Here is a 26,057-nt window from a genome sequence, read left to right on the forward strand (position 1 = left end):
GTCTGAAAGGTAGTAAGTCAGAAGGCAAAACATTCGAGCGATCCATTCATATCCTAGTCCGGATGTATCGATCCACCCTCACTCACTGACCAGAAAGACATGAGCCAAATTTATGACAGGTCATAACTTTTGCATGCCACTGACCATTTTTAAGCCGTCACTATCAGTTAATGAGAATGTCACAGCAAAAGCAGATGAAATCTCAAAGCGACAATGTAAAACAAAAGCATACTTTGACAAATGTACAGGAGCAAGGGAACCACAGTTTAAAGTTGGAGAATGGGTTTGAATCAAACGGCCAAATCATGATCACAAACTTGCTTCATCAGTATCGGCTTCAAAGTAGTTCAAGCTGTCACGCGCATCGGAAGTGCAATGACACTACATTCAAGGACTAACTGAAGAGTTATGAAAAAGCGGCTCTTTGCTTTTAAAAAAATGAGCCTTTATTTTAAAAAGTGAACAATGGTCCAGAATGGCCACCAAGCAGTTTGACAAAGACAATGGACAAATCTTCAAAGCCAAAAGGTATTAATGAAACCCATTTTACACTTATCCTAAAAACATTCCAGAATTGAATGGTTTCTTCTAAAACAAAGGAGGTGTGAAGTAGCCACATCTTTGGCCATTGTGTGATCACTGTGGGGAAGAAACCAGAATGTCTCCTCATTGGAGTTGAGAAGTGACACAGTTTTACCTTAAAAAAGACAGCCAGAGAGACTGACCCAGAAGGTGAAGTTACTTGTAACAACTGGCATTCCAGCAAGCCAGAAAGTACGTGGGCGGTACAGTGGTTAGTACTGCAGCCTCACAGCTCCAGCGACGTGGGTTCGGTTCTGGGTACTGCCTGGAGTTTGCAAGTTCTCCCTGTGACCACGTGGGTTTCCTCTGGGTGCTCTGGTTTCCTCCCACATGTCAAAGACTTGTGGGTTGATAGGTAAATTGGTCATTGTAAAAAAGAAAATTGAGGAAAGCTGGGGATGTGAGAGGGGAAAATGGTATTAATGTAGGATTAGTATAAATGGGTGGTTGATGGTTGGCGTGGACTCGGTGGGCCAAAGGGCCTGTTTCAGTGCTGTATCTCTCTATGACACATGTCCCGCTGAAAAAATCTGACATCTATATTATACAGCAGTGAGAACCGGAAGTGACCCACCATCTTAAACAGAACCTTCAATCAAGAGGGAAACCTACAACCATTGAGAATTTGAGTCTGAAGAGAATTCAACAGCTTTATCGTAAACTTCCTCCTCCACTAAAAGCCACTTACCTCATTCCCTTCTCTGTTTTTGCCTTTGTATGTGTGTGTGTGTGGGCGTGCATGAATGAATGCAGTTTCGACAATTTCGGGATAAGGCGTATTGATCACTAAATAATTGACTTTCTGCTTTTTAAAACAATCAAGAAAATCTGTCGCTCTCTGCTTATTTGCAAAATAAAACACCAAGGGGCTAAACTCTAATACAAATAAACTTGCTGTGGTCAGGTGGGGAGTTGAACAGTGGGAACCACCCATGTCACGCCATGTGGCCATAACAAAGCGGTTGCTCAGCACCAATGCTTATAGGAGTTTTGGAACATAGGAGAAAAAGTAGGTTATTCAGCTCATCAACCCTGCTCCGCCATTCAATTAGAACATGGCTGATCATTACCTTAATGCCACTTTCCCATGCTGTTCGCATATCCCTTGGTGTCATTAGTATCCAGATATCTAGCGATTTCTGTCTTGAACATGCTCAATGATTGAGCTGTCACAGCCCTCTGGGCTTGAGAATTCCATAGATTCACCACCCTCTGAGTGAAGAAATTCCTCCTCATCTCATTATAAATAGCCTGTCCCTTATTCTTTTACTATGTCCCCTGGTTCTAGATTCACCAGCCAGGGGAAACATCCTATTGTTACAACTGAGGAGGGAGGAGTGCACTGTTTTTTCTAGTTCCATTTCTCCACAGGTCATAAAAAATATTTTAAATGTTTACCCAGTTACCGATAGGATCAATCATATGCTCTACTCTTTATCCCAGAATAAAATACACCAATCCGGTTTATTTAATAAACAACAAAATTATCAGTTTATTTATAAAACAAGACTTATCCAGTAAAGAAGCAAAGCATTAAGACACATTGAAATATGAAAGTTGCCTTTTTAAATACCCAACACACACACTCTCACACACACTTGTTAAAGAAAAATGAAAAAATATTCTCTGCAGAGCTCTTTTACAAAAAAAGAATACCTTTGCCAAATACTTATTAATTCTTGAAGAAAACGGATGATATATGTTGCGTCCCAAAATGGCATACAGCCTGCCATCCGAGTACACGTAGAAGGGTCACTGGGATCTTTTCTGGAGCAGTGCCTTTCAGGTGGCATCGACAATTAATCTGGCAGGCCTTCCAGGAGCATCTCAGGAGAAATGTGACATCAGGGATTTTAGCTCTCACACTGTATTTTTGCAGGGTTTCACATAGACTGGAGAAAAGAGATGAGCTGGGTGTTTTTCTCTTGGCAGGCTGATCTCCAACTACCTTCAACAACAGTCCAACCCCAACTGAACCAAAACAATATCTCAGAAGTGAAACCAACTCCTGTCCCTCATAAATCTTGACATGTCACTTCTCTGTAAACATGTCCCCAAGTCACCAAGGTTTCTGTTTATTAAGCTTAAGGAATGTGACATCCAGTAAAGGTTTTTTTCAAACAAGTCCGCTCAGTGATCCTAATAAAAAAAAATCTATGAAGTTTTTTCAGTTTTCCCAACTAAACCAATGTCCATAATTATAAAATATGAGTCCTCACAAAGAAAATAAAACACAGAAACACTTTCATAACACTAACTACATCCACCCTGTCACACCCTGCAAGAAGTTTTAAAGTTTCAATGAGATGATCGCTCATTCTTTGACTCTCTGGAGAATATAAGCTGAGTTTGCTCAATCTCCTCATAAGACAATCCTGCCTTCCCAGGGATTAGTCTGGTGAACCACCATTGCACTCCCTCTATTGCAAGTATATCCTTCCTGAGATGAGATCAAAACTGTGCTCAGTGCTCCAGGTGCAGTCTCACCAAGGCTCTATACAATTGCAGCAAAACTTCTTTACTCCTGTACTCAAAACCCTTTGCAATGAAGTTCAATGTACCATTTGCCTTCCTAATTGCTTGCTGCACCTGGAAGCTTGCTTTTAGTGACTCATGAACAAGGACACCCAGGTCTCTTTGGACATCAACACTTCCCAACCTCTCACCATTTAAGAAATACTCTGTCTTTCTGTTTTTTCTACCAAAGTGGATAACTTCACACTTATTCACATTATATTCCACCTGCCATGTTCTTTCCCATTCACTTAGCCTGTCCAAATCCCCTTGAAGCCTCCTTGTATTCTCCTCACAACTGACATTCCCACCTAGTTTTGTGCCATCAGCAAACTTGGAAATATTACATTTGATCCCCACATCCAAATCATTTATATAGATTGTGAACAGCTGTGGCCCAAGCATTGATCCTTGTGGTACCCGACTAGTAACAGCCTGCCATCCTGAGAATGATCTATTTATTCCTACTCTCTGTTTTCTGTCTGTTAACCAATTCTCAATCCATAGCAATATATTACCCCCAATTCCATGTGCTTTAATTTTTACTAACTCACTGTGTGGGACCTTATCAAAAGCCTTTTGTAAATACTCCCCATCCACTGGTTCTCCTTTATCTATACTATAAGTAACATCCTCAAAAAACTCCTACCGGTTTGCCAAGCATGATTTCCCTTTCATAAATCTGTGTTGACTCTGCCCAATCATATTATTGTTTTCTAAGTTGTTATATCCTTTGTAATATATTCTAACATGTTCCCTACTACTGATGTCAACCTAACAGGTCTGTCATTCCCTGTTTGCTCTCTCCCTCCTTTCTGAGATAGTGGGGTTACATTTCCTACTTTCCAGTCTGCAGGAACCTTTCCAGAATCTATAGAATTTTGAAAGATAACACCAATGCATCCACTATCTCTATAGCCACCTCCTTCAACACTCTGAGATGTAGCTTATCTGGTCCAGGGGATTTATCAACCTTCAATCCAGTTAATTTTTCAAGTACTGCCTCTTTATTGATACTAATTTCTTTCAGTTCCTCATTGTCGCAAGTCCCTTGGTTCCCTGGTATTTCGGGGAGAATTTCTGTATCGTCCTCTATAAAGACAGACGCAAAGTAATTGTTTGGTTTCTCCACCAATTCCCTATTCTCCTTATAAATTGTTCTGTCTCCACCTACAACAGACCCACATTTGTCCTTGCTAATCTTTTCCTTTTCACATAACTAAATTAGTTTTTACAGTCCGCTTTTATGTTTCTCGTTAGTTTGCATTCATATTCTCTTTTCCCTTTCTTTATCAGTTTCTTGGTGCTCCTTTGCTGGATTCTAAATTGCTCCCAATCCTTGGTCTTACCACTTTTTTCTGGCAACCTTATAAGCCACTTCCTTTGATCTAATGCAGTCTTTAACCTCTTTTTTTAAGCCATGGTTGATTCATCTTTTCTGTTGGGTTTTATTTCTTAGAGGAATGTATACTTGTTGTAGACCATCTAATACTTCTTTAAATACTAGCAATTGCCTGTCTACTGTCAAATCTTTTAGTGTATTTGCCATTACCAACTTGCCCTTCATCCTTTGTTCAGATTTAAAACCCAAGTTTCAGAAAATTCGGTAAAATTATGGTCACTATTTCCCTAATTAGCCCTTTCTCATTACATGGTACAAAATCTAAAATAGCCTGATCCCTAGTTGGTTCTTCAACTACTCCAGAAACCCATCTCGTAAACACTCCAGGAATTCATCTTTCACAGCATTAGTGCTGATTAGGTTTACCCAGTCTGTATGTAAATTGAAGTTGCCCATTATTACTGTGTTACCCATGTTACATGCATCTCTAATTTTCTGATGTATACCATGCCCAACATATCACTACTGTTTAGTGGCCTATAAACAACTCCCAACAATGTTTGCTGTCCCTTGCTGTTTCTTAGCTCCACCCAAATTGATTATACATCTTGATCCTTCGATCTAAAATCCTCTCATTATTCCACATAAAGAACATTTTTGTGACAGGTACTTGAGATACTGGATGGGCTAAAACTTGATAAAGAGGCGGTATTAGCAAAGTTGGCTGTGCTTACAGTTGGTAAGTCACCAGGACCAGAGGAGATGCATCCGGGGATACTGTGGGAAGTGAGGGAAATTGCAGAGGTATGGGCCATAATCGTCCAATCCTTCTTAGATACTGGGGTGATGCCAGGGGACTGAGTATTGCAAATATTACACCCTTGTTCAAAAAGCATGTAATGATAAACCCAGCAAAGACAGGTCAATCAGTTTAACCTCATTGGTAGGAAAGCTTTTGGAAACAATAATCCAGGACAAAATGAACAATTACTTGGACAAGTGTAGATAAATTAAGGAAAGCCAACATGAATTTGGTAAATGAAAATCATATTTAACCAACTTGATTGAGTTTTCTGATGAGGTAACAGGGTTGATGAGGGTAATGCAGTTGATGTGGTCTATTTGGACTTCCAAAAGGCATTTGACAAAGTGCCACATAATAGGCTTGCCAGCAAAGTTGAGGCCCATGGAATAAAAGGGACAGTGGCAACATGGCTGAGTGACAGGGAACAGAGAGTGGTGGTGAACTTTTCTTTTGGATTGGAGGAAGGTATAGTGGGGTTCCTGAGGGCCAGTACGAGGACCACTGCTTTTCTTGATATTTATCAATAACTTAGACTTGGATGTACAGGGCACAATAAACAGGTGACAGAAAACCTCAAAATATTGAGACCTGTAAGGAGGATAGTAATAGATTTTAAGAGGACATAGACAAGCTGATGGAATGGGTGGGCACTTGTCGGTTGAAATTTAATGCAGAGAAGTATCACACAATCACAGAACTGTTACAGAGCAGAAGGAGCCGTTCGGCGTACACCAGTCACTGAAGGTAAGGTGCAACTGGCTGTAAAAAAGGCAAATGGTATGTTGGCCTTCATAGCGAGAGGATTCGAGTACAGGAGCAAGGATGTCTTGCTACAATTATACAAGGCCTTGGTGAGGCCACACCTGGAATATTGTGTGAAATTTTGGTCTCCTTATCTGAGGAAGGATGTTCTTGCTATAGAGGGAGTGCAGGGAAGGTTTACTAGACTGATTTCTGGGATGGTGGGTCTGACATATGAGGAGAGATTGAGTCGGTTAGGATTATATTCACTGGAGTTCAGAAGAGTGAGGGGGGATCTCACAGAAACCTACAAAATTCTAACAGGACTTGACAGGGTGGATGCAGGAAGGATGTTCCCGATGGTGGGGGAGTCCAGAACTAGGGGTCATAGTCTAAGGATACGGGGTAAACTTTCAGGACAGGGATGAGGAGAAATTTCTTCACCCAGAGAGTGGTGAGCCTGTGGAATTCACTACCACAGAAAGCAGTTGAGGCCTAAACATTGCATGTTTTCAAGAAGGAGTTAAATATAGCTCTTGGGCCTAAAGGGATCAGAGGGTATGGGGCGAAAGCAGGAACAAGTTACTGAGTTGGATGATCAGCCATGATCATAATGAATGGCGGAGCAGGCTCGAAGGGCCGAATGGCCTACTCCTGCTCCTATTTTTCTATGTTTCCTTCTCAGGTAACAGTCTTTTGAATGCTTCAATTGAACCTGCCTCCACCACACTCTCGGGCAGTGCATTCCACACCTTAACCACTCTCTGCGTGAAAAAGTTTTTCCTCATGTCACTTTTGCTTCTCTCACCGTAAATCTTACTTTAAATCTGTTCCCTCTTGTTCTAGATTCTTTCACGAGTGGGAACAGTTTCTCTCTATCTACTCTGTCCAGACCCCTCATGATTTTGAATACCTCTATCAAACCACCTCTCAGCCTTCTCTTCTCCAAGGAAAACAGTCCTAACTATTTTCATAACTGAAGTTCCATATCACTGGAACCATTCTCATGAATCTTTTCTGTACTCTCTCTCTAATGCCCTCACATCCTTCCTAAAATGCTCACCCAGAACTGAACTCAATACTCCAACTGAGGCTGATTTCGTGTCTTATACAAGTTCAACCTAACTTTCTTGCCCTTATACTCTATGCCCTATTAATAAAGCCCAGGACACTGCATGCATTTTTAATCGCTGCCACCTTCAATGACTTATGCACATATACACCCAGGTCCCTCTGTTCCTGCACCCTCTTTAGAATTGTATCCTTTAATTTATATTGTCTCTCCATGTTCTTCCTATCAAAATGAATCACATCACAGTTCACTGCATTGAACTTCATCTGCCATCTGTCTGCCCTCCCACTAACTTGTCTATGTCCTTTTGAAGTTTTACGCTACTCTTCTCACAGTCCACAATGCTTCCACATTTGGTATCATCCGCAAAGTTTTATTTATTTTTATTTTATTTAGAGATACAGCACTGAAACAGGCCCTTCAGCCCACCGAGTCTGTGCCGACCATCAACCACCCATTTATACTAATCCTACACTAATCCCATATCCCCACCTTCCCTATATTCCCCTACCACCTACCTATACTAGGGGCAATTTATAATGGCCAATTTACCTATCAACCTGCAAGTCTTTGGTTGTGGGAGGAAACCGGAGCACCCGGAGAAAACCCACGCAGACACAGGGAGAACTTGCAAACTCCGCACAGGCAGTATTCAGAATTGAACCCGGGTCGCTGGAGCTGTGAGGGTGCAGTGCTAACCACTGCGCCACTGTGCCACCCATACATGTGCAGTAATACATTGTGGTAGGAAGAACGAGGAGAGGCACTATAAAATAAAGGATACAATTCTACAGGGGGGTGCAGGAACAGAGAAACCTGGGGGTATGTGTGTACAAATTGTTGAAGGTGGCAGAGGAGGTTGAGAAAGTAGTTAAAAAGGCAGACAGGATCCTGGGATTTCTAAATCGAGGCATAGAGTACAAAGCAAGGAATTTATGATGAACCTTTATAAAAAATGGTTTGGCCTTAACTGGAGTCTTGTGTCCAATTCTGGGCACTACACTTTATGAAGAATGTGAAGGCTTGAGACAGGGTGCAGAAAAAATTTACATGAATGGGTCCAGGGATGAGGGACTTCAGTTACATGGAGAGATTGGAGAAGCTGGGGATGTTCTCTTTAGAGAAGAGAAGGTTGAGAGGAGATTTGATAGAGGTGTTCACAATCATGTGAGGTCTAGACAGAGTAGATAAAGAGAAACTATTCTCAAGGGTCAAGAACGAGAGAACAGATTGAAAGTGATTGGCAAAAGAACTAATGGCGACATGAGGAAAAACATTTTTTACACAGCATGTGGTTAGGACCTGGAATGCACAGCTGAGAATCTGGTGGAGGCAGATTTAATTGAAGCTTTCAAAAGGGAATTGGATAAGCACCTCTAGGGAAAAACTTGCAGGGCTACGGGAAAAGGGTGTTAGAGTGTAACTAACTGAGTTGCTCTTGCAGAGAGCCGGCATGGACATGACAAGCCAAATGGCCTCTTTCTGTGCTGTAACCATTCTATGATTCTAAAAATGAGAACGCATGGAACTGGAGGCAACCTATTAGCTTGGATAGGGAATTTGTTAGGAGGTGGGAGACTGAGAGGGTATGTATTCAAATTAGGAAGATGTGACAAGAGGTGTCCCCCAGGGATCTAAGGCCTCAGCTTTTCACTGATTTTCTAAGTAACATGGAGAGTCGCATATCTGCGTTTTCTGATGACCCAAAGTTAGGTGGCACAATAAATAGTGTAGGTGGAAGCAGAAAGCTGCAAAGGAACATTGATAGATTAATGAGTGGGCAAAAATGTGACAGACGGAGTTCAATGTAGGAAAGTGAGACATCATTCATTTTGGACTTAAGATCAATCAGTATTATCCAAATGGTGAGAAACTAGGAACTCTGGATGAGCAGAGTCCAACATCCAACTCACCCAGCCCAAAATCCAACTGACCCAACCAATGATCCAACTGACCCAGCCCAATATCCAACTCACCCAGCCCAATATCCAACTCACCCAGCCCAACATCCAACTCACCCAACCAATGATCCAACTCACCCAGCCCAACATCCAACTCACCCAACCAATGATCCAACTCACCCAGCCAAACATTATGACCAGAGTATTAAGAAAGCAGGTATTTAAAAAGTCAATGATGCATTTCTGATCAATAAGCTAATTATTTTGTGATCTTATCCAATTGCTTGGCTTAAGTAGTACTAGTAATTGCTAGTAATAGTAACAGGTTACAAAAGCATTAACACAGAGTTATGAGTCAGGATAATTGAGTCTGTTACCAATAATTGCCATCTAAATAGGATCAATGTCTGTGCACCGGAAAACTGCTTTCATTTTATTTGACATACTGAACTGAGACATTCTTCTTTTCTTTCTTTGGCCTCCTTGTCTCGAGAGACCATGGATACGCGCCTGGAGGTGGTCAGTGGTTTGTGAAGCAGCGCCTGGAGTGGCTATAAAGCCAATTCTAGAGTGACAGACTCTTCCACAGGTGCTGCAGATAAAATTGATTGTTGGGGCTGTTACACAGTTGGCTCTCTCCTTGCGCTTCTGTCTTTTTTCCTGCCAACAGCTAAGTCTCTTCAACTTGCCACTCTTTAGCCCCGTCTTTATGGCTGTCCGCCAGCTCTGGTGATCACTGGAAACTGACTCCCACGACTTGTGATCAGTGTCACAGGACTTCATGTCGTGTTTGCAGACGTTTAAAGCGGAGACATGGACGGCCGGTGGGTCTGATGGTGGAACTGAGACATTACTCGATTTATTGCCCATTTGGAGCCAGTCGGGGGATCCTGAAGATATTTTTAATTTTTGTTGCTAAGTGACCAAACTTAGTGGAGCATGTTGTGGGATGGTTCACAGTCATGAGGGCTGATTTTAACTTTTGGCAGTGGTAAAATTAAGTAGTAGTAGGTCAGCTGCCCATTTAATTTTAATGACAGAAAAATCAGGTGGCTGGGGGCTGATCCAATACCGCTCGTTAATCGCCATCGCTAAAAATTAACATCAGCCCTATCTCTAATGACCAAAGCCCAGCACTTCAGCACAGAATCTAGACTGATTTCTGAGTGCAGTACTGACAGGAGTGCTACATTGTTAGCGTTACCACCCTTTATGTGAGACGTTAAACTGAATCATTAATTCCCGGCTATGCCTGTAACAGAGACAAGGGGAGAAATATTAACCTGCAAATGGTGGGCGGGGTGGGTGTCAATGTATACAGCTGGGTTAAAAAGGGCCAGCATGTCAGAAACCCAACATGACCTCGCTGACTTCTGGATATAATCAGTGCGTATTTCGAGAAACAAACTCCCCCCCACAATGGGGCAGGTGGGTTGGCAATTATCATCTGCAAAGTGGCAATTGATTGACGATTTAACCCTGCATTCTGGCTTTATAAACCAGCTCACAGGTGTCTTGAGCTTTCTGAACCTCGCCAGGCAACAGCACAGCAGGGATTGGCAGGGCTGTGAAATGGACAGGCTAGGAAGCCTGCTTCCTTGCCTAAGTAAAAGGCTTTTCCCTCACAGGACTTGTTGTGTGTAGTGTACTTTTACTGCTTTAAAGGTGATTTCCAACACTTTGGCGATCATTTCTGCTATCTTGAACTTTTTGGACTTCAATCTGCTCTTCCCTGCTGTCAGCCTTCTCAGCAGCATTGGGGCAGCTTATGCAGTTGTGCCTTGGACCTCTGAAGAAGAACAAGAGGGAGTGGCACCAGCAACACCAACAGCAGCAGGAGCAGCAGCTGCCTTCTCCTCAACGGCATGCTGCTTCACAGGACAAAGGAGATGAACACAGAGCTTCAGTTTGAAGGAGGTACTACCTTCAACACTTGGTACACAGGTGGGATCAACTCTCTCGACATGTGTGAACCCAGTGCCTCAGCAGGTCATTGGCGACATCTGCAGTGTCCTGGAACAAGACCTCCTTTCAAGTGGGCCAGGTGCCAGTGGCTGTCAGGGTAGCTACAGCCCTGGATTTCTTTGTCTCCGGCTCCTTTCAGGGATCTTCTGGTGACATCTGCAGGATTTCACAATCTGCTGTGTGCAAGTGTACATCCCAGGTGACCAATGCCATGTTTGTCAGGGTCTGGACACTGAGGGAGCCAGTCAGAACAAGAAGGCCCTTCAATTTTCTGCAATGGCTGGATTCCTACAAGTCCAGGGATTCACAGTTTGCACCCATGTGGCAATCAAGATGCCTTCAGAACTATTATCAGTATTCGTCAATTGAAAAGCATTCCACTTGATAAATGTTCAGCTAGTATGTGACCACTGAAAGGTATTCATTCATGTCTGTGCGAGATCACCTGGAAGCTGCCATGATGGCTTCATTCTGCAACAGTTACGTCTGCCACAGATCTTTACACCTCCAAACAGAGTCAGCAGATGTCTTCTTGGAGACAAGGGCTACCCTCTAAGAACATGGCTGATGACACTTGTGAGGAACCCCACAACTGATGAGCAGGAAAGGTACAACCACAGCCGGAAGAGCACAAGAGCGGTCATAGAGCAAGCCATTCGGTTGCTAGAGATGCAATTCAGGTTCCTGGTCAGATCTGGGTGCGTCCTTCAGTAAGCACCAGCAAGGCTGTCCCGAATGGTGGAGATCTGCTGCACTTTGCACAATATAACACAGCGGAGAGGACTGGAGCTACAACAGGAGGAAAGAGGAGTAACAGCAGGAGAAGGAGCCTGACGTGCCCAGGGTACCTGCAGCCACTCACCTAGCTGCCAGAGAAATGCTCAACGGACTCATACAGGCACGATTCAGCTAACCTGAGGTTGTGAAGCCATATGCCATAATGCTGAACCCACTGAGCCCCCACCCGACACAAAGCATTCCCATCGTCAATAATCCTTCCATCTCATTGACATCCTTTGCTTGTCTTCTTCTCTGGTCACACACTTCACTTACAATTCAGCTATAAACAGTGTATCAGTGTCATTGGTGCTTATGCCCTGACCCTTGACTCCAATGAAGATGTTAAGGAAAAGTTCTACTTCATCCTTGGTGAAGTCCTCACTGCCACCCAAAAGAAGAAAAGAATCATCCTGCTGGGGTATTTAATGCCAGGGTTGGCAGTGACTACAATGTCTGGAGCGGAACCATTGGAAAAAATGGGGTGGGAAAAGCCAACGCAAATAGTGTCCTCCTGCTGAGCATGGCCTCATTATAACAAGCACCCTCTTCCACCAGAAGGACAAATACAAAACCACAAGGAGGCATCTTACGTCAAAGCATTGGCACCTCCTGGATTATGTCATTATTCAGGTCAAAAATCTAAGTGATATCTGTATCACTCGATCCATGCGGGGGACTGATGCCTGCTGCACAGATCACAGACTTGTTCCATTGTTGATGAGCATCCACGTAGCACCAAGACATCACAAGACCCAAAAGTCCAAAATGAAGAAGATTAATATCTGAGCCCTTGAACAGCCTGACCAAAGAGAGGAATTCCAAGTATAGCTCATGACCTTCACACATCCAACTCAATTACGGAACAGTGGGATAAAATAAAATCAGCTCTGCCAGACTCTTGTGCCCAGACCATTGGGTTTGGACATCACTGTCACCAAGACTGGTTTGATGAAAATGATGTTCAAATATGTGACCTCCTTGGAACAAAAATGAGCGGCCTTCATTGTCTGGAAGAACAACCCAAGGTCACAATGCAAGAAGGCAGCATACCAACAGCTCAAGGCTGATGCTCAAAGACAAATCTGGAAGATAAAGGACATGTGGTGGGAAGAGAAAGCCCAAGAGATCCAACAGTATGCTGATCATCCTGATATGCAAAGCTTTTTTGAAGCTGCTAGGGCCATCTATAGACCAACGTCAAATGGTCAAAATCCCCTTCTTCACAGGATGGCATTTCCTTCTTGAAGATGACAGAGCCATCTGTAAACACTGGAAAGAACATTTTCAACAACTCCTCGACTGTGAATCCACAGTGTCAGCTGATACCCTCCAGGCTATTCCCCAGTGCCCTATGGTAGAATCCATGGGTGAAGCACCATCAATCAGAGAGCTGTAATAAGCATTCAAATAGATGAAAAACAACAAAGCCTATGGCCCTGATGGTATACCAGCTGAGATCTTCAAATGCTCACATCAAGGCTCCATCCACTCATCCTACATATCTGGGAGGGAAAAGATCTTATCCTGACTTCAATAATGTGACAATTACACCTTTCTTTAAGAAGAGAGATAAATCATGCTCCAGAAACTATCAAGATATTTCCCTCTTGTACATAGCAGGGAAAATCCTGACATGCATTCTCCTGCATCGCCTACTTCCTTTGGCAGAGGAAATCCTCCCAGAGACACAGTGTGGCTTTAGGCCTTCCAGAGGAACTTCTGACATGATCTTTGTTGCCAGTCAAATCCAAGAAAAATGTCGAGAACAACATCAGGAACTCTTCATTGCATTCATCGACCTGACCAAAACCCTTGATTCAGTAAATGCGAGGCTCTGTGGATTGTGCTCCAATGATTTGGATATCCAAGAAACTTCATCACAATCCTGCAATTGCTTCATGATGACATGACTGCAACTGTCTTGAGTAGGAAATCTGAACCAGACATCTGCAAAATCCGGACTGGGGGCAAGGCTTTGTGTTAGCTCCCATACTATTCACAATTTACCTGATGGTGGCTATCCACCTCATCACAGATCAACTGCCCTCTGGTGTCAGTATTAAATACCATCTAGGTGGAAAGCTCTTTACCCTTGGTTGCCTCTGTGCCAAAACTAAACTGACCACCATAGATATACATGAGCTACAGTTTTCAGATGACTGCAGTGACATTGCCTGCTCTGCATCAGATTTGCAAGCCACTCTCGATCTCTTCAATTCTGCATACAAGAAACTCGATCTGTCCTTGAAAGTTGTGGAAGTGAGCAGAAAGGCATGGCACTATGCTTGATGGGAAATTTAGCCAAGTTAGGAATAAAAGCTTGCTTTTGTAGGATAAGGAAATAGATCAGCAGAATTTAGCATCTGTATTTGTGTAGTCACGCCCGAGTTAATCGCACCCCTTATTGGAAATAGACTTTAGAATAGACTAGCCATGGGTAGATTGTGCAATGATATTAAGAACACGATGGGCTGTTAACCTCCATAATTAGTATGTAAAACGAACAGAATGTGCTGCTAAATGTGCTGTTAACCTCAATAATTGGTTTAACAAAGGGGTATAGCACGAAGCTGAGTTGTATCGCACTGATTGGTTAAACAAGGAGGTATAGCATGAATCCTAAATGTATAAACGATAGTATCTGTAACACGGGTGGACACTTACTCTGGTGGACCCGACAGACTCTGTTGGAGTCAGTACCGCTGTATCAGAGTAAGTCCGCCAGCTAATGTGCAAATAAAGTAATCGATTTTAAAATGGTATCGAGACTTCTTTACCTATATAGGTCTGAACCGATTCTTACAAAGTCACCAAACAAAACTCATTTATCAACCTACATACCTGGTCAGCCAAATATTCCTCCTCCCATATGTTGAAAGAGGGACTCTGGAATACGTTGAGCACTTCGCATAACTTGGTAATTACCTCTCTCAAAAAGGCTACCATTGACGAGGAGATCCAGCATTGCATCAGTTGCTGCCAGTTCAGCCTTCTACAAATTAAAGCAGCAAGTGTTTGGCAACAAAGACCTCTGCAAATCAACAAAAGTCTTAGTGTACAGAGCAGTTGTCATCACCACGCTCCAGTACTGCAGCAAGACCTGGACTGTGTGTTGGCGACACATAAAAGCACTAGAGAAATTCTATCAATAATATCTCTGCCGCATCCTCTGTATTCAATGGGAAGACCGTCGAACAAATGGTAATGTCCTTCTTCAAGCCAGATCCATAAGCATTCAGGCAAAATTCCTGCAAAATCAACTCTTCTGGCCACTGTGTCCACTGGCTGAAAATTGTCTTCCCCGCCAGGTCTTGTTCTCACAACTCTCAAATGGCCAACGTTCCGGGGAGGACAAAGAAAATGCTTCAAAACACTCCAAAGCTCTCCTTGAAGTGTGGCTGCATTGACATTAACCACTGGGAGAAACTTGTTACTAATTGTTTAGGAGACCCCAACCCCCCGCCACATATCTCCATCTCCAATGGCCATGCACTTTGGCACTCTGCTAATCTCCATGGTTTCCTCCTCCGCAGTGGTCAGGGTGGGATTTACTGGAGGGCCACCCCAGTTCTCTGCCTCTCCCTGGAATTGTGTGCTCTCCTCCAGCAATGAGAAAAAAAGCAGAGAGATGTAAGTGTCAGAAATGGAATGTTTTGAAAGAACAACATTATTGGAGGGTGACTGTGAGGGATGTGTGGTGAGATGGCAATAAGGTGAGGCTAGTGTCAGTGGTGGCTGTTCAGATGGGGATATGAGGAGGTGCCTAGACAGTATGAGTGAAGCTGCAAGGTGTGTTGGTCTGAGGAGTGCTCTGCAGGAGTATGCTGGGGAAGGCAGAGTGAGGGGGTTACCATTCTCCTTTCCAGATGAGGTCATTGAACCTCTTTCAGCACTCCCAACTGTGAGGTAGCACATTCCTGCCTCTGACCTCTTGAGCCATTTCCAGTCATGCCTGCTTGGCTCCAGAGACTAGCCTCTTATTCTTGTCTGCTGGGGACAGTGTTTCTCTGTGGGTGCTTATAGCTCACGGCCCGCTTCCAGGGATGTCTCAGAGAACAGGGATTGGGGATAGTCTTCCCACCTTGAGTCTCCATCATTGCACTTGCTCTCTCTGTACTGACAGTTCTATAATGGATCCATTCTGACACCTGCTGGGGTCCCTTTAAACACTGAGGCGTTAAATGTCAGGTGCACGTCGTCATCACGCCCACAAGGCTCCGATTGGTCAGGAAATCTAGAAGCTAGGTGCTGACACTGTGGCCGAATTAAAAAGGCAAAGCCTGCTCCACTATCTTTCGGGTTCCCGATCCGCTGCCAGCCTCCCTCACTGCAAGCAAGTCTAAGTGTTACAATTCTGCCCTGGGTAACTGGGCACCAAAGCAATTGGCTTTCAAGCTGGTCCATTCATGAGCTGAAAAGTATTTACAGTTTTCAGTGATTTGGAGATTTTCACCACCTGTAAATGAGTGTTCACAAGTGACATGAGAATTGCACCTTCAGTGTCTGCTTGTAGGAACACAGATTTCTACAGCATATGTTTGCAAATAGAGGATTTATTATAGCTGGCAATTGCTGCTGCCATATGCAGAGCAAATATGTTTTGATCTGCTGTTTTGAAATGGCAGCAGATTGTATTGGGGGTTCAGTCAGACACTGTTTGAAACAGTAGGGTGCATGATAGCTCCAAGAATTTTCCTGAGCTTGAGATGGGATGAATTGGCGGGCGGGGTGGGGGGGGTGGAGGAGGGTGGTAGTTGCTCTCCTATATAGACTGAGAGAGGGAAAACTTAGAGAGAAGCTGAGTCATATAACACCCAATCTCAGCGGCAGTGATTCGGGACATACTACAATTGGCCTAAGGCCCATGGGTTAGAGAAAAGGAAAAATCAATTGAGATTCCTACTCTTGATCATCTGGGGATGTAAAACTACACCCATTCCCATAAAGGGGAAAGGAACAGCATCCAAAACTAGAGTTTCCTGGATAGCGAAAGGTACAGTGTGAGAAGCTGATCATTTGTATCCATTGTTTTGGTGCTACGGTCACCATTTGAGTTCCAAAATGGCGCTTGCAGTGCGCCCGCACACTTTTGGGGCAAATTGCGCTGGTGCCATATTGAGTGTTAATGCACGCAGTGAACAGCCACGGGAAGTATGCAGAGAAAGCAGATCATGACATCAATCAGCATGCAAGGCTGATTTGCTGCCAGTGGTGCCATTTGGAGCTCAATGGTCCAGAGAACCCTCTCTTAACCTCGCACAACTGAACATACGACCAGCAGCAGGACGGACTCCCAATCAGTGCTATTTAAAGGGATCATCAACTACTTACAGGTCAGTTGCTGGTTGATTTCTTCTGGTTGTTGCTACTGTTATACAAGAGTTTGGTGTTTTGAATCACTCCCTGAAGTTGCAAAAGTCTACAGGGACAGGTTCTGAAGGGCCTTTTTGTTGACTTCAGGGCTTCCGCACAAACCGTTTGCTCCCAGACATGGGTGCACTAGCAGGGATTCACCTTGGAATACAGCATGACTTGGAGAATGAACAGAGAACAGACAGAGTAGGACAAAATTTCTGGAAGAGGGAGGAGGAGGAGGGGAGAAGCACTCTCAACAGGAGGCCATATCTGCCCAGGGTATTCAGCGAGCAATTTTCCTTCCTGAACCTCAGTGAGGGACAATGTGTGAGATGTCCGTGCTTCAGTAAGGACACCTTCATTGAAATCTACCACCTGCAGCAGCCACAACCTCAGAGCCGGGCCAGGACCCGCGTTGTGAGTGGCTGTGAAGATAACCATGACAATGAATTTTTCTGAGTCTGGCTCCTTCCAGACTGGAGCTGGAGACATTAGCAACATCTCGCAGTTTGCCGTCCACTGTTGCATAAGGGAGATCACTGAGGCTCTCTATTCAATGAGAGCTAACTACATTTCATTCTCTCTTGCCAGAGAGCAGCGGGTGGAGTAAACACGGGGCTTCGCAAGGATTGCACACTTCTCCATGGTGCAGGGTGCCATTGACTGTGCGCATGTCACTTTGTGGCTGCCACATGTCAACTCTTCCCTGTACCTGAACCAAAAGGGATTCCACTTCCTCAATGTCCAGCTTGTGTGTGACCATAGGCAGTGAACCATGCAGCTCAATTCCCGCTAGCAACAGTTATGATGACTTCATTCTGTGGCAGTCCACTGTGTCAGCTACATTTGAGACACCATAACAAACCAAAGGGTGGCTACTGGGTGACAAGTAGAAACCACTAACAAAATAGCTGATAACTCTGCATAACCCAAACATGCATGTGCAGCATGAATACAATTGCAAGGCGTGCTGTCACACGAGATGTCATAGAGCAGTCGTTCTCTAAGTGTGATCAGCGAGGGTCCTCCAGATGGTCCACGGGCTGGTCCAAAATGCAAATCATTGACATGCAACACCATAACCGAGGTCATATGAGAAAACATGGCAGAACCCTCTTCCCCACCATTCGCGTGACATCACACAACCAGCCCAGCTCCCACATGTGCAGCATGAGGCATCATAAGGGCAAGAAACAACAATGTAGTTTAATAAGCAAGTTTGTTACTGTTTCGATTTTGTTTGATTAATATGGATGTAAGGTAAGTATTAATTTCTCAGAAGAAGATTATTGTGATGATTTTATAACACATTAAAATGTTTCAAATAAATGTGTTCTCTTGTAATATTAATGTTTATAAATAAAATGTCCATACTTTTGATTCTGGCGTGAAGTAATAATTTAATTTACTTATGATACCTTAATAAAAAAGTGCACATAAATTTATTACATTCCCATTAACTCTGATGAGGTTTTTTTGCAGTGGCAAGCGAAAGTGGGTGGGGTAGGACCAGTACGTAGTCTGTGGGATCTTTTGTCCCACCTAATTGGTCTGTGGACAAAAAAGTTTGAGAACCACTGTGATAAAGCAGACCATTGGCATGCTGAGACAGTGATTCCACCGCCCGGACCACTCTGAGGAATCCTGCAGTATTCAACAGAGCGGGTATGAAGATTCATGTGGTCTGCTGCATGCAGCAGAACCTGATCATCATAAGGTCACAGCTCTTGCTACCAGTTAAACAGTGAGCAGCTGAGGAGCAGGAGCATGAGGAGGAGGAGGAGGACGAGAATTGCTGAAGTCCTAAGACATACCTCTGTGTATTTCTACCCCAATATTTTGGAGGTTGGAAGAGATCGCTGTCTCCAACCTGGTGCAATGATCTCACTGACAGCAATCAGAGCAGCCATGGTAAGTTCAATTTCAATTCATTGTCCATACAGAAATTCATTAATATATTACATATGAATAATAACAAAAAATTACCCTATCACAAAAAGTCTAACTTAATGAAAATATATATATTAAAAACTAATTCCAGTACATTAAAATAATCAGCTAATGAGCCCCATTCATCAAGCTCCTGTTAAAAGTTCTTATAGAGAAAGGCACAAACATGTTCAAGAACCAATTTATCCTACATCTAAGGGATTATAGCCTTTTCCCTGAACGCATCGAGCAGTAATACTGAGACAAGGGGTGATTCTCACTGTTCCTAATACTCATTACTTAGTTGATATATTAATCAGGTGAGATGAAGTAGGGTGGAAGGAGGCTTGTGTGAAACATAAACACCGGCATAGACCAGTTGGGACAAATGGTCTGTTTCTGTGCTGGAATTTCTATTGAATGCTATGTAAAAAAAAAATAGTCAAATGAAGAACGGAGCTGATTAGGGATCAAAAATGAGATCTTCTTTTCAAGGCAGTAGGTTTGTTTGAGGTACTAAATGAATACTTTACATCTGTCTTCATTAAAGAATACTGCCAATGTAACGGGAAAGGATAAGGTAGTAGATAAATTGGATAGAATACAAACAGATCAAGAGAAGGTACTTAAACAGTTGGCAGCTCTCAAATTAGAAACGTTATCTGGTTCAGATGGGCTGCATCCCAGGTTGCAGTGGGGTGGAAATTGCGGAGACTCTGGCTACAATCTTCCAATCCTCCTTAGATATTGGAGTGCTGCCAGAGGACTGGAGGATTGCAACACTGTTCACAAAAAAGGGGAGAGGGATTAACCTGGTAATTACAGGCCAGTCTGCCTAATGTCAGTGGGGGAGAAACTTTTAGAGACTGGGGGAAAACTAATTTACACTTGGAAAAATGTGGGTATATAAATGAAAGCCAGCATAGATTTGCTAAAGGCAAATCATGTTTGTCTAAGTTTATTGAGTTTTTTAATGAAGTAACGGAGAGGGTGGATGAGGGTAGTGCAGTTGATTGATTAATTGGTTAATTAAATAAATCTGGAATAAAAGGTGAACCTCAGTCATGGTGATGATGAAACTATCGGATTGTCATAAAAATCTATCAGCTGCACTAAACAGAGTTCTGATGAAAGGTCATCGACCTAAAACGTTAACTCTGTTTCAACAGCCTGACATAGTTATACTCACAGAATCATACCTTTTAACCAGTGTCCCAGACTCCTCCATCACCATGCCTGGGTATATCCTGTTCCACCAACAGGACAGACCCACCAGGAGTGCTGGCACAGAGGTATACAGTCGACATGGAGGTGCCCTGGGAGTCCTCATTATTAATTCCAGACCCCAGGAAGTCTTATGGCATCAGGTCAAACAGGGGCAAAGAAACCTCCTGCCAATTACCATCTACCGCCGTCCCTCAACTGATGAAATAGTACTCTTCCATGTTGAACAACACTGAAAAGAAGCACTGAGGGTAGCAAGGGCACAGAATGTACTCTGGGTAGGGACTTCAATGTCCATCACTGAGTTCGCTGAGTCCTAAAGGACATATCTGCCAGACTGGGCCTGCAGCAAGTGGTGAGAAAACCAACACGAGGGAAATATCTACTTGAGCTCATCCTCATCAATCTACCTGTCGCAGATGCATCTACACAGGACAATATTGGTAGGAATGATCACTGCATAGTCATTATGGTGTCAAAGTCCTGTCCACGCTAAATGTGATAGATTCAGAACAGATCTATCAGCTCAAAACAGGGTATCCATGAGGCACTATGGGCCATCAGCAACAGCAGAACTGTATACAACCACAATCTGTAACCTCATGGCCTGGCATATCCTACACTCTCTCATTACTATCATGTGAGGGGACCAACCCTGGTTCAACGAGGAGTGTAAGAGAGCATGTCAGGTTGACACCAGGCATACCTTAAAATGGGAAACCAACCTGGTGAAGCTATAATAGGACTACATGCATACTAAACAGTGGAGGCAGCATGCTATAGACAGAGATAAGCGATCCCATAACCAACGGATCAGATCAAAACTCTGCAGTCCTGCCACATCCAGTCATGAACGCTGGTGGTCAGCTTATCAACTAACAGGAGGAAGAGGCTCCATGAACATCCCCATCGTGAATGATGGCGGAGCCCAGCTCGTAAGTGCATAAGACAAGGCTGAAACTTTTGAAACCATCTTTAGCCAGAAAGAATCGAGTGGATGCTTTGTCTTGACCTCGTCCTGAGGTCCCCAGCATCACAGATGCCAGTCTTCAGCCAATTCGAGGCAGTCCCTGTGATATCAAGGAATGGTTGAATGCACTGGATACAGCAGTGGCTATGGGCCCTGACAACATTTCTGCATTAGTACTGAAGGCATGTGCTCCAGAACTGGCCGTGCCCTGAGAAAAGCTGTTCCAGTAGAGCTACAACACTGGTATCTACCCGACAATGTAGAAATCTGCCCAGGTGTGTCCTGTTCACAAAAAGCAGGACAAATCCAATCTGGCCAATTACAACCCTATGAGTCTACTCTTGATCATCAGCAAAGTGATGGAAGGTGTCGTCAACAGTGCTATCAAGCAGCACCTGTTCGCCAATGCTCAGTTTGGGTTCCGCCAGAACCACTTAGCTCCGGACCTCATTACAACTGTGGACCAAACATGGGCAAAAGAGCCAGAAGTGAGGTGAGGGTGACTCCCCCTGATATCAAAACAGCATTTGACTGAGTGTAGCATCAAGGATCCCGAGAAAAATTGCAGTCAATGCGAATCTGGGGGGAACTCTCCTGGAGTCATATCTAGTTCAAAGGAAGATGTTTGTGGTTGTTGGAGACCAATTATCTCAGCCCCAGGGCATTGCTGCTAGAGTTCCTCGGAACTGTGTACTAGGCCCAGCCACCTTCAGCTGCTTCATCAATTACCTTCCCTCCTGCGGCACAGTGGCGCAGTGGTTAGCACCGCAGCCTCACAGCTCCAGGGACCCGGGTTCGATTCCGGGTACTGCCTGTGTGGAGTTTGCAAGTTCTCCCTGTGTCTGCGTGGGTTTTCTCCGGGTGCTCCGGTTTCCTCCCACAAGCCAAAAGACTTGCAGGTTGATAGGTAAATTGGCCATTATAAATTGTCACTAGTATAGGTAGGTGGTAGGGAAATATAGGGACAGGTGGGGATGTTTGGTGGGAATATGGGATTAGTGTAGGATTAGTATAAATGGGTGGTTGATGTTCGGCACAGACTCGGTGGGCCGAAGGGCCTGTTTCAGTGCTGTATCTCTAATCTAAATAAGGTCAGAAGTGGCAACGTTCATTGATGATTGAACTATGTACAGTTCCATTCACTACTCCTCGGATAATAAAACAGTCTTTGCCTACTTGCAGCAAGACCTGAACAACATTCAGGATTTGGCGGATAAGTGGCAAGTAACATGTGTGCCACACAGGTGCCAGGCAAAGACCACCTGCAACAATAGAGAATCTAACCTCCCCTTAACATTCAACGGCATTACCAACACTGAATCTCCCACCATCAACATCTTGGGGTTCACCACTGACCAGAAACTTGATCAACCACATATAAACTGTGGCTACAAGAACAGGTCAGAGGCTGGGAGGGAGATATTTTGGGTTATCTTCTGCTGGAGTTATTTTTCCTTTTATCACGGTGTCCTGGAATACTTGGATAGGTTCGTCCAGGTAAAGCAAGGACTGTTTCCAATGTGTTTCCTCTGCGGGGCGAAGTAGACAAGACAACCGGCTTGAGTTCATCAGCATTAGCATCAACTGCCATGGGGTCATCAGCACTGGGACTAAGTGTGTGGAGTTCATCACCATTGGCTGCGACTGCACGGTGGCTATCAGGAGTGACATCAACAGTGTGGGCACTGGCTACACGGGGTGCACAGGCATTAGCACGGTCATCATTGGCACTGGTTGCATGGCAACCACCTGCATCATCATTGCTACCATCCACACGGGTAGAAGTAGGGAAAATAACGGAAAACCAGATGGCTAAGGCATGCGTGATGGCAATGCCGAAGGAGGAGGTAGTGAGGAGGCTGCCAAGCCCTCTGAGCTGCTGCTCAGTGACTGTATAGAGATCAATGGCGGTGAACATGGAGGGCCGGGCCAGGACATCCTCGCCGTGCAGGGCGCACACCGCCATCTCGTCATTCATGAGGCAGCGGCGGGCAAAGGCGGCCATGCAGGCCATGTCCACCCCATGCTGCTCCTTCACCCCGGCCCAGAAGGACAGGCGCTCCTGCAGGGCTGGGTCGGTCACCGGGGCGATGAAGAGTTCGGCCCGGCAGGGGAAAAGCAGGCCACCCGGTTTGAGCCAGCGGTCGCGGGCGTGCAGCACATTGCGGAGCATCGACTCGTACATGAGGCCGTAGCCCATCCACTCGCTGACAATGGCGTCCACCCTCTCGGGCAGCCTGGCCTCCTCCACCCGGCCCCTCAGGACAAGGACGCGGCCGCTCAGCCCATTGGCCTCCACCACCTCCCGTGCGCGCTCCGCCATTACCACGCTCGCCTACACCGCGTACACGCGCGCCGCACCTGCCTGCGGGCAGAAGACGCTGAGTATCCCCGTGCCCACATCCATATCCAACACCGTCAGACCCCACAGCAGGCCAACTCCAGCCCCAGGCTGATGCTCGGGCCCACCTCCTCCTCTCGGCTCGCAGCTCCACAGCAGCGCTCAGCGGTAGCAGCCGGTTCTTGCCCTGTCCACGATCATCCCCTCGTGGATGGAGATCTGAGTAAGAGTGGAAATAAGCGTCGTCCTGCTGATTCCGGGCCTCGGCCTCCATTCCAGCCGCCCCCTGTCTTGGGCTTCCGTCTCTGGTCTCTCCCGGTCCCAGGCCTCCGTCCCTAGCCTGTCCCTGTAACGGGACTCGGTCTCTGGTGTCTCCCAGTCCGGGTCTCTGTCTCCGGCCTCTCCCGGTCCTGGGTCTCTGAGCCCGGCTTCGAGGCCTCTTCACTGATTGCTGGCTCCATTCTATAACGCTGGGCTTGGGACTCATTGTATTTCTCTGCTGGAATTTAGAAGAATAAGAGGCGACTTGATTGAAACATATAAGATCCTGAAGGGTCTTGACAGGCTGGATGTGGAAAGGATGTTTCCCCTTGTGGGAGAATCTAGAACTAGGGGTCACTGTTTAAAAATAAGGGGTCGCCCATTTAAGACAGAGATGAGGAGAAATTTTTTCTCTTCGAGGGTTGTGAGTCCTTGGAATTCTCTTCCTCAAAAGGCAGTGGAAGCAGAGTCATTGAATATTTTTAAGGCAGAGGTAGATAGATTCTTGATAAGCAAGGGTATGGAAGGTTATCGGGGGTAGGTGGAAATGTAGAGTAATCAGTTCAGCCATGAACTTACTGAATGGTGGAGCAGGGTCGAGGGGGTCGTGTGGCCTACTCCTACTCCTAATTCATATGTTCGTATGTACATATGTACGTTCGTATGTATGTTCATATGTTCTCGATGCTGGGGCTCGGTCTGTCCGGCCGGCCGGCTACCTGGAGTGTGGGGGCCCTGCTTTGCCCTACCCACAGCAGAGCTGCCAGCCCAGCCCCTGGGCCAGTGTCAGACACACTGACTGCAGGGACACTGAGCTGGAGCTGCCTCAGCACTGAGCACAGCCTGAAATTTCCCTTCAGTGCCAGCAGGTTTTGCTGGACGCTGGCAGTGGGCAAGGTTTCACCAAACCAGCACCGACATAGGAACTTGAGGGAGAAACAAACTCACTCCATCTAGTTCAGTCTATCTTGGTCATCACAGGATAATGGAGTGTTGATTAATTACAACAATCCCTCTCGACCAATTAGTCGACAACACTCAGATATGGCAGAAGGAAAACAGCAGTGGTGGAGAACTTGGGGATCATAGGTCCAAAGTCATTTGCTCCTCCGAACTTAGCACATATCTCAAATTACTTGTCTACTTTGAAAATGCACACCCCCCACCCACCCCAACAACAAGCTAACTTTTCAGATTCAGTTCTTACAGCCATAAAATGAAGAGTTTATTACAGCCCCGATGTCTGTACCTCAGCTGTGGATCAGTGGTGGCACTCACGCCTCTGAGTTAGAAGGTTCAATTTCCACTCCAAAGACTTGCAGACAAAATCTAGGCTGACACTTAGAAAGCACTGAGTAAGTTCTGCACCATCGGAGTTCCCGACCATCATATGAGATTTTGAACTGAGGCCCCCATCTGCCCTCTCAAGTGGATGTGAAAGACCACTTTGCAATATTTGGATTAGGGGAATGTTCCCTGGTGTCTTGGCCAATATTTATCCCTCAACCAACATTGCTAAAAAGATTGTTCATTTATCACATTGCTGTTTGTGGGACTTAGCTGTGCGGAGAGTTTCCGACATTACAACAGGGATTCCAGTACAAAAATACTTCATTAACTGTAAAGCACCTTTGGACATCTTGAGATGGTGAAAGGCTATCTAAATGCCTTTTATTTCTCATATCTTCGGCACTTGGCCATGTGCTCACTTTTCTGGCATTTTTCCTTCTTTTGGAGGATCTGCACTTCTAAATATGGGTAGGAAAGATTACTCAATGTCCCTCCCTGCTAAAGACCATGGCTTTCTTCCAGGAAATTATCTACAAACTGTACGAGTGAATGGATCACTTGGGGGACACAAAAATAACCTGAGAGGTATCTTCTCTTTTAATAGATTTTTTTTTGTGTCAGGGCACTGTGACAGCTTCTCGCTCTGCCACCCTGGATCAGGAAAGCCCACCTCTATGGTTTAATTTGGTAGCAATCTTGTTTTCTGAGTCAAGGGGTTAAAGCCCCACTCCCACTTTCTGGTGTGGGGTTTATGTAGGGTGTGAGAGTTGTAAGAGGTCACCTGATATCATAGTCTCTTAAAGAGGAGGTTGTCTCTCTTGTCTTTCCTCCTACGCCTGGATCATGATGTTACTCACCTGACTTCACTGGCATCTTATCCTGCTTTGTTTGCTGATTTTTTTCCATCAAATTAAATAAATTAATATAGTTTCAGTTAATATAGGTGCACAGACCATTTTCCTCATAAATACCTCTTTCCTGCCAT

The 26,057-nt window shown here is 44.8% G+C and overlaps 1 pseudogene; it reads right to left on the reverse strand.

Annotated features, from left to right (window-relative positions):
• Positions 1-22,581: 22,581 nt before the first annotated feature.
• On the reverse strand, positions 22,582-23,795 carry LOC137346422 (protein arginine N-methyltransferase 6-like; annotated as a pseudogene).
• Between the last annotated feature and the right edge of the window lie 2,262 nt (positions 23,796-26,057).

The sequence above is a fragment of the Heterodontus francisci genome, chromosome 30 (genome assembly GCF_036365525.1).
Source record: "Heterodontus francisci isolate sHetFra1 chromosome 30, sHetFra1.hap1, whole genome shotgun sequence".
Classification (NCBI taxonomy): Eukaryota; Metazoa; Chordata; class Chondrichthyes; order Heterodontiformes; family Heterodontidae; genus Heterodontus; species Heterodontus francisci.